The sequence below is a fragment of the Durio zibethinus genome, chromosome 10, assembly GCF_047325235.1.
Source record: "Durio zibethinus cultivar Kanyao isolate XHJ-2024 chromosome 10, ASM4732523v1, whole genome shotgun sequence".
Classification (NCBI taxonomy): Eukaryota; Viridiplantae; Streptophyta; class Magnoliopsida; order Malvales; family Malvaceae; genus Durio; species Durio zibethinus.
This window is the reverse complement of record NC_143171.1, coordinates 15,133,455-15,147,633: the sequence shown is the minus strand read 5'-3', so window position 1 is coordinate 15,147,633 and position 14,179 is coordinate 15,133,455.

The following is a 14,179-nucleotide window of genomic DNA, read 5'->3' as shown; positions in this document are numbered from 1 at the left end:
CATTTAAATATTATTATTATTTAAATAAATAATATGAATATTATAATCATTTATAATATTATTAAAAATTAGTTATAATAATTAGTCAAAATAATTCAATATTAATGATAATTTGATAATAATTTGATATTATTATTAATTGCTTGGATAAATTTAAATAAATAATTTACTAATTTATTAAAGTTTATAAGTAATTTATTAAATTTAATTGTTATCAGATAAATTTATTATTAAGTTTATTGTTATTCCAATATTATATAATTATATTTGATTAATATATTTGATTTTATTTAAATATTAATAACTTATTATAAATTATAATTGATTAAAAGATCATAATATAATTTAAAATATTAGTATAATATAATAAGTTAAATATATTAAAATTTATTGTATTATATTTTATAACTATAAAATAACTATATATATTCTTTAATAATATTAATAGTAATTATTAAATATAAATTTATTATATATTAACTATAATACTATAATATTTTATTATTAATGTAAATTATATTAGGTTTAGTAAATTGTTATGTATTTATAATTATTATTTATAATAATTATGTGTTATAATTATTATATATGTTAATAAATTATAAGTATATAGACAATTCATATAAATTATTTATAAGTTATATAATTATTTATTAATATTTTGAAAATTAAGAAGTAAGAAATTTAAAAAGTAAAACTATTTACTAAACCAGTTCAATTAGTTATAACTATTTGAACAATTATTTATTTCAAAACATTATGTCCATTTGTATTGTCATAAAAAAATTATTTCTGTTTATACAATCTTATTCGATATAAAGTAATACTAATTTATCAATATTTTGAAGTTAATAAGTAATAGATTTAAAAAATGAATCAATTGGCTTGACCAATGCAAATAGTTACAATTGTTTGAATAATTATCTATTTCAAATCATTATGACCTTTTTTTTTTATCACAAAACAATTGTTTATGTCTATACTAGCTTATTTGAAATAATATAATTCTATTTTATTAATATTCTAAAAATTAATAAGAGATTTAAAAACTGAATCTGTATATCGAACAAGTATAAATAATTATTACTATTTGAATAATTATCTATTTCTAATTACTATAACCTTTTGTTTTGTCCGAAAACAAAATTTTCTATTCATACAAGCTTATTTCAAATAAAATTATACAAATTTATTAATATTCAGACAACTAATAAGAAAAAGATTAAAAAATAAATCTATTTATCGAATAAGTTTAAATAATTATGATTATTTGAATAATTATTTATTTCAAATTGTTATGACTTTTTGTTTTCTCATGACACAATTGTTTTTCTTCATAAAAGCCTATTCGAATTAAAATAATATTAATTTATTAATATTTTAAAAATTAATAAGTAAACGATTTTAAACCAAATATGTTTACCGAACAGGTTCAAATATTCATAACTATAGTTGTAGACACCCAATTTGGTTGTAGACACCCAATTTGGTCTAGGCTCAGATCAATTAGGCCTGGTCCAAATGAGTACTATGGGTTCATTTTTCTTTTTTAATTTAATTTAATTTAATTTTGTAATTTTATTATTTTTCGTTATTATTATTATTATTATTATTATTATTATTATTATTATTATTATTATTATTATTATTATTATTATTATTATTATTATTATTATTTATCTATTACTATTTTTTATTTATCTAATTATTTTCTTTTAGTTATCTATTAATATATTTATCTTTTTTTTATTTTTATTTTTTTTCAACTAAGATTAAGATTAGGATCAAAAATTGGAATGGATTTGGTCGTGATTTGGGAGCTGACAGAGTCAGGATTGGATTCAAAGATTGAATCTAAATCTCAGAAGGAGTTGGGATTGATCAAAAACTCTTTTGATCAATCCCTATAAATAGGTCCACAGAAAACGAACAAGGAAGACACACACAGAGAGGAAATAGAAGCTAAAAAGGTTCTAGTGCATTAGAAACAACTTTAGGAATTTGTGGGAAATTTTTTAAAATTTTTAAAGTTTTTTTTTTGGAAAATTTTTGGAAATTTTCTAGAATCCTACGAAATTTTTCGACGAGATTCAAGTTTTTCAACGAGTTTTTCAACCAACTTTGAAGTTTCAGCATCTTTTTCCAGATTTTGGTCTAACATTCAACCAGAATCTGGGATTGTTTAAAGAGAATGAGGAGAAAAGAAGGGAAGAGAGAGAAGAGGAAAAGGGAAATCTGAAGAAAAATCAAGTTTCAGCCTTATATACCCTTCCAAAATGACGTCGTTTTTGCGTTAGTAAACCCATAAAATCTGCGCTTTTTGTCAAGATCCAACCTGACCCATAGTGCACCCAATCCAACAACTTGCTTCTCCGTCTGGGTTCAAGCCAAGCCGTTTTCCTGTAGAGCCGCACATTCGAGCCGTCGTTCTTCTTGGAGTTGAGTCGCATTAAGCCGAGCCAAGCCGTTCCAAAGGTTTTTTTATTTATTATTATCATTATTTCTTTTATTATTATTATTATTATTATTATTATTATTATTATTATTATTATTATTATTATTATTATCATTATTGTTATTATTACTTATTGATTAGATTAGAATAATTTGGTATTCCTTATTTTATTTTTATTTTTATTTTATTTTTTTAAAATGATTTTCTTAAAATAAAATTCTAAAAAAATATTTTTGAGGAAAAGTTGAAAGTATCAATTTTCCTTGAAAATAAGTTTTCTAAAAATTATTTTTAGAAAATTGATACTTTCAACTTTTCCTCAAAAATATTTTTTTAGAATTTTATTTTAAGAAAATCATTTTTAAAAAATAAAATAAAAATAAAAATAAAATAAGGAATACCAAATTATTCTAATCTAATCAATAAGTAGTAGTAATAATAATAATAATAATAATAATAATAATAATAATAATAATAATAAAAGAAATAATGATAATAATAAATAAGAAAAAAAAACCTTTGGAATGGCTCAGCTTGGCTTAATGCGGCTCGACAGGAAAACAGCTGGCTCGGCTTGGCTTGAACCCAGGCAGAGAAGCAGGTCGCTGGATTGGGTGCATTACAGGTTAGGTCGAATCTTGGTAAAACACTCGGATTCTGTGGGTTTACTAACATAAAAATGATATCGTTTTGGGGATGGTATATAAGGTTGAAACTTGATTTTTCTTCAGATTTCCTTTCTCTTTTCCTCTTTCTTCCCTTCTTTTCTCCTTCTTCTCTCTAAACAATTCCAGATTTTGATTGAATGTTCTACCAAAATCTAAAAAAAGATGTCGAAAACTTCAAAGTTGGTCAAAAAACTTGAATCTCGCTGGAAAATTTCTCCAGATTCTGGAAATTTTCCAAAAACTTTCCAAAAAAAAAAACTTCAAAAAAAGTTTTCTAAAAAATATTTTTGAGAAAAAGTTGAAAATATCAATTTTTCTTAAAAATAAAATTTAAAAAAATATATTTTTAAAGAAAAGTTGAAAGTATCAATTTTCTTTAAAAATAAATTTTTTAAAAATGTTTTTGAGGAAAAGTTGAAAGTATCAATTTTTCTTGAAATTAAAGTTTCAGAAAAACACTTTAAGGAAAAGTTGGAAGTACCGATTTTCCTTTAAAAAAAATAGTTTAAGGAAAAGTTGAAAGTATTAATTTTCTTTGTACAAAAGTAATGAGTTTTTGAAGGGAAAAGGATTTATATCTAAAGTTGAATCATTATTCTTTTTTTTTCTATTTTATTTCTTTTCCTTTTTAAAATTTCTTTAATGTTAAATAATTCGACGATAGAGTCTTTGTAAGTGAAACAGTAGTTTCTTTGCATACTCTTGAGGTGAGGGAATTTTTTTAATTTTTTGCTAAAAGTATTAAAGTCAATTGAGAATAATTTTCAATAATTAATTACTTGGTAAATTTTTAAGGCTTATTGGATAACACAAAATTAAGCTGGTACCATCTTTCGATAGGCGTTATGAGGGTGTTATAACCTTTCTCACATATAACCGTACTCTCGAACCTTGTTCTAGTTAGTAGACCTGAACCTATTCTTTTAGAGACCCTTAAGCTTAGGTGTTCCTTAAAAGGATAGATTCCTTAGGTGACCAATCGCACCCAGACAAAAAAGATTGGTGGCAACTCCTTAAGTCCATGTTTAGCCGATAGATCCCCGGATCTAGACGTTATGACAATAGTAATTATTAATTAACTATTATAATTTATAATTATATTAATAATAGTTTAATAATTAGTATAAATTAAAAAATAATTATTCTTTTGTTTTAAAATTAATGAATTTTTTTAAAATCTCTTCCTTAGTTAATATTATAAAATATAATTAGTAAGAGAATAACTATATTTATTAATATTTCAAAAATTAAGAAGTTGGAGATTTATTCTATAATTTATTTTAAGTAAATTATAATAGATATACTTAATTATTTAATTAATAATTTTATGTTATATACAATATTTAATATTTAATATTAATTCCTTCTTTTGTAGAATTAATATAGTAATTATTTTCAACTCAATATTGATATTACCAATATTATTTAACTTATTATGTATTTTTAAGTTTAAAATATAATATAATATTAAGTTATTAATATAATTTATGTTTATATAATTGTTATAATTTATTTATAATTCATATTATTTAATTATAATATTTAATTATTTAATTATGTTTGTAATTATTTATATATTAAATTATATTTATTAATTAACTTAATAATCTATTTAGTTATTAAAAATTAATAAGAGATTTAAAAAATAAATCTCTTTACTGAATTAGTTCAAATAGTTATAACTATTTGAATAATTATACACTTAAATTGTTATAACCTTTTGTTCTATCATAAAACAATTATTTATGTTCATAGAAACATATTCGAAATAAAATAATACTAATCTAATAATATTTTAAAAATTAATAACTAAGAGAATTAAAAATAAATTTATTTATCGAACCAGTTTAAATATTTAAGACTATATAACAATTATCTATTTCAAAACGTTATGATTTTTTGTTTTATCATAAAACAAAATTTTCAATTCATACTAGCTTATTCAAAATAAAATAAAACAAATTTATTAATATTTCAAAAATTAATAAGTAAGAGATTTAAAAAAATAATTCTATTTACCTAATCAATTCAAATATTTAATATTATAACTTATAATAAAATAACTTAATTACTATTAATAATTAAATTAAAATTAAAATTAAAATTAAAATATAATTATATCAAATAATTTTAATTATAACTTATAATTAATTATAATATTAATAGTTAATAGTTATTGTTAATATTTTATTAACTATTATTGTCAAACAAATATTGTTATGTTATTTAATTATTAATATATATGTCAAATTAAATTATATAATAAATAATTATTATGTAATATATAATATACAATTATAATTACATATTATAATAATTAATATAATTCATAAAATATTATTAATAATATTTAATTCTAATAATTTATTAAATTATTACATGATACCATAAAAATTAATTATTATAATAAATAGTAATAATATTATAAATATTAACTAATATATGACTCTTAGTTTAAAATTGAAATTATATTAATATAGTATTAATAGCCAAATTGATAATTATAGTATATAAATACTAATTAAAGATTAAAAATAATATTGTAATTTATAAGCCAAGTTATTTTAATTGTTTTCATTATCATTTTTAGATTTTTATATTATATCAATCCCCGTACCTATACCAAAAGGATATTTTAAATTTATCTTATCTTTGCAGGTATTTAATTGATGTGAGTAATTTTCATACCCATAATTTTGAAAAGAAATAATAAATAAAATTTATTTTTTCATTTTTTTTAATTTTTATCTTGTATAGTTAGATCATTTTTTATAAATATATATTTTTAATAACAATATATTAATTCTAATTAATTTAAAATAATAATTTATATTATTTAATAAAAAATCTATATACTAAATATATATAACTATATACATAGGGTATGAGTAGGATACAAGGTGGGTACATTATTATCTGTCTCCATTTTCGTATCTAATAAAAATTTAAAATCATATCCATTCTTATCCTCGTATCATTAAACTTATCATTATAAGTTTAAATAACAATTTATTATTTATAAATGATATTGTATATAACATAAAATAAACCAACTATAAATTAATAATAAGTTTTTACTTATATAGTTGATTAATTAAATATAATAATATTAAAATTATTATATAGATATTATAGTATAAATACTAATTTATTAGTAATTTATTAATAAGTAAAATTAATATTATTAATAACAAAAATATTTGTAATAATAATATAAAAATTATTAATAATTATTAATAGTTAACATTGGAAAATTTTGAAATTATTTTATATTAATATCATAATAAACTCTTCACATTTTGTAACTGGATATAGTATTATTTTATTATTATTTTGAATAATAATAATTATTATTACTTAATTATTTTAACTAATTTAGTAAACTGATTTATTTTTTAAATTTATTACTTATTAATTTGGGTAATATTAATATTTAGTATTATTTATAATAAATTATTTAATATTAGTTATTTATAAATAATAAAAATAAATATATTATATTTAATAACTTATAAAATCAATAATATAGCCGTAATGATTTATTTTTTAATTAATTAAATTTATTAATAATTAAATAATTATTAATATTATATGTTAATATTATCATAAGTCATTTAACAATTATAAAATGATATTTTATCACGTTACAAATTAATTTATAAATTAATAAACTATATTAATTATATATTATGAATTTATTATAAAACAAGTTATGTTTTAAAGTTTATTTTTGTATTTATATTTTTGTTAATTCAATTTAATATTAATTAATTAATATTTAATTAATAAACAATAATATTAATTGTCATATTATTTATTAAAAATAGTATTATTAAAAAACCTTATTTTAATTACAAGTATCATAAATTTAATTAACAAATATACTATTTTGATTTTACTAAAGTAAAAATATACTATATACTATATATTTAAATTAATAATATAATTAAAATATTTATTATATTACATAATTATATCAAAAATTTTAATTTTAATATTATTTAATATTTTAAAATAAAATGAATTATTATATCTAATATTTAAAATATAATATATTTATAATATTTATATAATATTAAATAATAAATAAAATTATTGTTCATAATAATATTTTAAAATTATTTTGAATTATAATGAATTATAATATCTATTAGTTATTTTTTATAATATTTGATATATCTATTTTATTGCTAATAAAATATAACAATTATAGTATATAATATAATAATTAATAATATTATTATAAATAATAAATTATTATCTATTTATTTAATTATGATAGTTTATAATATATATTATTTTAATTTACTATTTATATTAATAATTATTAATATTAAAACTAATATTATAAGTATATTAATAATTAATATATAAAGTAAACAATTATAGTATATAATAATATACTTAATTATAATTAAATAACTAAATAACTATTAATATTATTAATAAATTATTCATAATAATTAATATTAATTATATCAATATAAGTTATAAATTATTAAATTATAACTATTAATAATAGTTATAATATTATATAATTATAATATTACAATATGAAATATAATAATAATTATATTAAAATTAATTAAATATTAATTTTATTAATATTAAAATTATATAAATTCTTAAAGTAAATAATAAGCTGTTATAAATTTAAATTTATCATAAATTTTAATAATTATTATTAATATTTAATTCAATTAATATAATATAAGTTTAAATTATTAAACTAAAAATAATTAAAATTTTTATTATATTAATAACTTTATTAATAATTTCTATTATAATTATTAATAAAGTTTATCCAAAATAAAATAACTATTTTATTATAATGTTATAATATATTTATTATAATGTATTAATAAATATTTATACTTATGAATATATACTATCGATTAGTACTATTATTTGAATAGTTTAAATAAAAATAATTGTATAATATAACAATTAAAAATATAATACATATTTGACATGTTTATTATATTATATTTAAATATAATATATTTTAATTATAATTAAAATAATATATATTATTACTATAATTGTTTTAATTCTATAATACTATATTTAATATATTAATTACTTAATTAATTAGCTTTTAATTTGTAATAAAGGCCATTAGTTCAAATCCAATAATTCATATTTGAATTATAGTATATTAATAATTGTTAGATAATTAATTATCTATTAAATATAATTTTATAAATTATAATATTATACAAATAACTGATTTATATTAAATTATTATATTTTATTAAATAAATTATTATTTAATCTTAGTTATTAGTAACTAATTATTATATATACAATAGATATAATAATTTAAATATATAAATTATCCATAATAATCCATAATAAACATTTTAATTATTGTTAGTTTAATAATAGTTTTGTAATATTAATAAATTATATTTAATAATTTAAAAAATTATTAATTTTTTAATTTGTTTATAGCTAACAATATATTATTAGCTATTATATAATTTATACTATAATATTTAACAAAATGTTACTGAACAAATATTAAAATTTCAAATAATAGAATTATTTGAATGTAATAAAATTATTGATATGATTCTTTCCATATCAAAATAAAATATTTTATTTAACTAATGTTATATATTTATAATAAAATATAATATAATAATTATTATATTTTGTCAATAATAAATTATTTATAATTTATAAAATTATAATTATAATGGTAATTAATATTTTTATATTAAATATTTAAAATATTATAATTGTTTATTAAATTTAATATAAATTTATAATCATATTAGCTTAATATAATAAAAACAAGTATAATAATTACTAAATAATTATATATTCATTAAATATATTGAATATTAAATAACTAATATTTTATTAGTCATTATAATATTTAAAGACAATTGTTAAGTATATAATAATCAATTAATTTAATTATTAATTAATAATAATTTAATAATTTATTAAATATTTAAAATTAATTATTATCCAATAATTGCTATAAAATTACATATTTATAAAATAAATAATTAATTAATTATATATTTATTAAAATATTTTAATATATTTAATATAATTATAATATTATAATAAACAAATAATTATTATAATTAATAAATTATACTATTTGAACAATTATATATTTCAAATCATTATATGACAACTCAATTAAAAAACTTTTAATAAGTTTAAATTGCAAAAGGTACGATTCAAATTTATTAACAAATTATTAATTTAGTATGATTTGAAATAACTAATTGAACTAGTATGGTAAATAGATTTATTTATTAAATCTCTTATTAATTTTTGAAATATTAATAAAGTAATATTATTTTATTTCGAACAAACTTATATGAATAAAAACATTTTTTTTACTACAAAACAAAAAGTCATAACGATTTGAAATAGATAATTATTCATATAGCCTTAACTATTTGAATTGGTATGGTAAACAAATTCATTTTTTAAATCTATCAGTTATTAAATTTTATAATATTACTAGATTAGTATTATTTTCTTTCGAATAAGCTTGTATGAAGATAACTAATTGTTTTATAACAAAACAAAAGATTATAACGATTGGAAATATATAATTGTTCAAATAGCATAACTATTTGAACTGATTCAATAAACAGATTTATTTTTTAAATCTCCTACTTATTAATTTTTTAAATATTAATAAATTAGTATTATTTTATTCTGACTAGGCTTGTATGATGAAAAACAATTGTTTTATGACAAAAGAAAGGTTCATAATGATTTGAAATAGATAATTGTTTAAATGGCCATAATTATTTGAATTGATTCGATAAACTGATTTATATTTTAAATCTCTAACTTATCAATTTTTATAATATTAATAAAGTAATATTATTGTATTTTAGATAAGCTTTTATGAATTGAAAAAAATTGATTTATGTTAAAATATAAGGTCCTAATGATTTTAAATAAATAATTGTTCAAATAGTCAAAAATATTTGAACTTGTTCGGTAAATAGATTTTTTTTCTAATTTCTTACTTAATAATTTTTTGATGTTAATAAATTAGTATTATTTTATTTCAAATAAGCATGTATGAGTTGAAGCAATTATTTTATGACTAAACAAAAGGTCAAAATGATTTGAAATAGATAATTGTTCTAATAGTCTTAACTATTTGAACTGATTCAACAAACACATTTATTTTTTAAATCCTTACTTATTAATGTTTAGAATATTATTAATTTAGCAATATGTTACTCTAAATAAGCTTGTTGAACAGAAATTAAATGTTTTAGGACAAAACAAAAATCATAACATTTGGAGAAAGATAATTATTCAAATAGTCATAACTATTTAAACTGGTTCGGTAAAGAGATTCAGTTTTTAAATCTCTTATTAATTTTTAAAATAGTAATAAAATAGTATTATTTTGTTTTGAATAATTTTGTATGAATAGAAATAATTGGTTTTGGAACATTAATTTTTAAATAAATTTATTTTTAAAATTTTTACTTATTAATTTTTGGAACATTAATAAATTTATATTAATTTTTTTGAAATAAGCTTGAATGAATAGAACCAATTGTTTTATGACAAAACAAAAGGTTGTAATGTTTTGAAATAGATAATTATTAAGATAGTCATAACTATTTGAACTTGTTCAATAAACAGATTTATTTTTTTAATTCTCTTACTTTTTAATTTTTGAAATATTAATTAATTAGTATTATTTTATTTCAAATAAGCTAACATGAATTGAAACAATTGTTTTATTACAAAACAAAATGTTACAATGATTTGAAGTAGATAATTATTCAAATAGTCATGACTATTTGAACTTGTTTAGTACACTTATTTATTATTGAAATATTAATAAATCAATATTATTTTAATTCGAATAAGCTCGTACGGACAGAAACAATTGTTTTATGACAAAACAAAAAGTCATAAGAATTTGAAATAAATAATTATTCAGATAGTCATAACAATTTGAATTTGTTCAATAAATAGATTTATTTTTTTAATCTTTTGCTTATTAATTATCTTAATATTAATAAATTTGTATTATTTTATTCGAAGTAAGCTTATATGAACAGACAAAATCATTATATGACAAACCAAAAGGTTATAGCAATTCTAAATCAATAATTGTTCAAATGGCCATAATTATTTAAACTTGTTAGGTGAATAGATTCATTTTTTAAATCTCTTAATTATTAATTTTTAGAATATTAATATCATGGTATTATTTTATTTCCAATAACCTTATATGAACTAAAATAAGTTTGTTAATATTATATTATATTAAATATTTTAAATAATAATTTTATGATTTATTATAAAATGTTATATTATAATATAACAAAGAATATATGTTTATAATTATAATTTATCATTATTAAACTATCTCATTATATTTGCTTATAATTGATATAATAATATTTTCAATAATAATTTAATAATTATAGTATGAATATTATAATTATTCAATTAAAAAAATTATTTAGTATAATTTATACTAAATAAAATATATATTAATAATATTTCAATAGATAATTATACTTAATTATTATTAGAATTATGGATAATATATTGTTATTTATTGTAATATTAATTATATTACAATTAAAATTATATTATATTAAAATAATATTAATTGTAATATTATAACAATTAAAACTAATTTATATAATTTAATAATATTAAATTATTATATATATCAAATTATTTAATATATTATATTAAATATATTATGTTAAATATATTAATTATATTATAATTTAATTTATATTAAATTATTAAAAAATAATAATTAAATTTATTAATAGTATATGACTATTTGAACAAGTATATCCATATTTAGTATAATATAATGATTAAATTTATTAATTAATCATTATATAATATATTATAACATCATCTTAATAATATATTAAATTAATAATTATTGAGTTATATGAAATTTAATTGTATTAATCAAAATTATATAGTTATAAATTTACAAGTTATATATGTAATCAATATAATTTAACAATTACTATCTATTTGAAAATAAATTAAATAATATAAATTATAATAATATATTATTAATAGATATATTATTAATTATAATTCATTAATAACTTGTAAGTAAGCTATGAGTTTTGTCATATATTATTAATATAACACTCTAGTATAAATGTGATTATAATAGTTATCATTATAAGTTAATATATAATAATAATACAATTATGATAAAACAAATAGTCATAATGATTTGAAATAGATAATTGTTCAAATAGTCATAACTATTTAAATTTTTTATTATTTTAATTTGAAAGAGCTTTAAAATTAAACTTAAATTAGAATATTACGATTCTAATTATATCAATATTATATCTAATTTAATTTTATAATTAAATAAAATTATTAATTATTAAAATATTAATTTTGGCCATTTAATTTATCAATTGTTTAATTATTAATTATTTCAAATGGTTAATAATTAATTAATAATATGTATTAATTAATTATAAATATTATTAGTTTAATGAACAAATAATGTTATATATAATTACTAAATAAATATTTATAAATTTATTAAAACTCCAAAATTAATAAATAAATATTTTTATTTATTATTAATTAATTATTAATTTAATTATTGTATTGTTACTATAGTTATGAATTATTAAAATTAGTATTAAACAATTATTTATAATATATTATAAATTATAATACATATTAGTTATTAATAATCATATATAAATATTTTAATATAATAAATATTAATATTATATTAATTAAACAATTGTTTAATATTTATAATAATTTCAAGTCTCTATAATTATTTAAATTAATAAATAATTATATTTAATATTATGATAATTAACTTAATATAATTAATCTAATATTTCATAAATGGTTAAATTAGTTTAATAATAATAATTTTATTCCAAATAAGCTTGTATGAACTAAAATAATTATTTTATGACTAAACAAAAGGATAGAATGATTTGAAATAGATAATTATTCTGATAGTCTTAACTATTTGAACTAGTTCGGCTAATATATTTATTTTTTAAATCTCTTATTAATTTTTGAAATATTATTAAATTAGTATCATTTTAATCCAAATATGCTTGTATGAAAGGAAACAATTGTTGTATGACAAAATAAAAATCATTATGATTTGAGATAGATAATTGTTCAAATAGTCATAACTATTTGAACTGGTTTAGTAAATAGATTTAGTTTTTAAATCTCTTATTAATTTTTAAAATATTAATAAATCAAAATTATTTTATTTTGAATAATTCTGTGTGAACAGAAACAATTATTTTATGACAAAACAAAAGGTCATAACAATTTGAAATAGATAATTGTTCTAATGGACATGACTATTTGAACTTGTTCGGTAAATAGATTTATTTTTTAAATCTCCTACCTATTAATTTACAAATTATTAATAAAGCAATATTATTTTATTTTGAATAAACTTGTATGAATAGAAATAATTGCTTTATGATAAAACAAAAGATCATAACTATTAGAAATAAAAAATTGTTCAAACAGTTATAACTATTTGAGCTTACTCGGTAAACAAATTTATTTTTTAAATCTTTTACTTATTAATTGTTGGGATATTATTAAATTAGTATTATTTTATTTTGAACAAGCTTATATAGACAGAAACAATTGGTTCATCACAAAACAAAGGGTCATAATTATTTGAAATAGATAATTGTTCAAATAGTCAGATCTATTTGAACATGTTAAAAAAATTATTTTTTAAATTTTTACTTATTAAATTTTGGAATATCAATAAATTTAATTATTTTATTCGGAATAAGCTTGTATGGACAGAAACAATTGGTTTATCATAAAACAAAAGGTCATAACTATTTGAAATAAACAATTGTTCAAATAGTTAGAACTATTCGAGCATGTTCAAAAAAAAATTATTTTTAAAATTTTTACTTATTAAATTTTGGAATATTAATTAATTTAATTATTTTATTCAAAATAAGCTTATATGAACAGAAACAATTGTTTTATGACAAAACAAAATGTCATAACAATTTGAAATAGATAAATGTTTAAA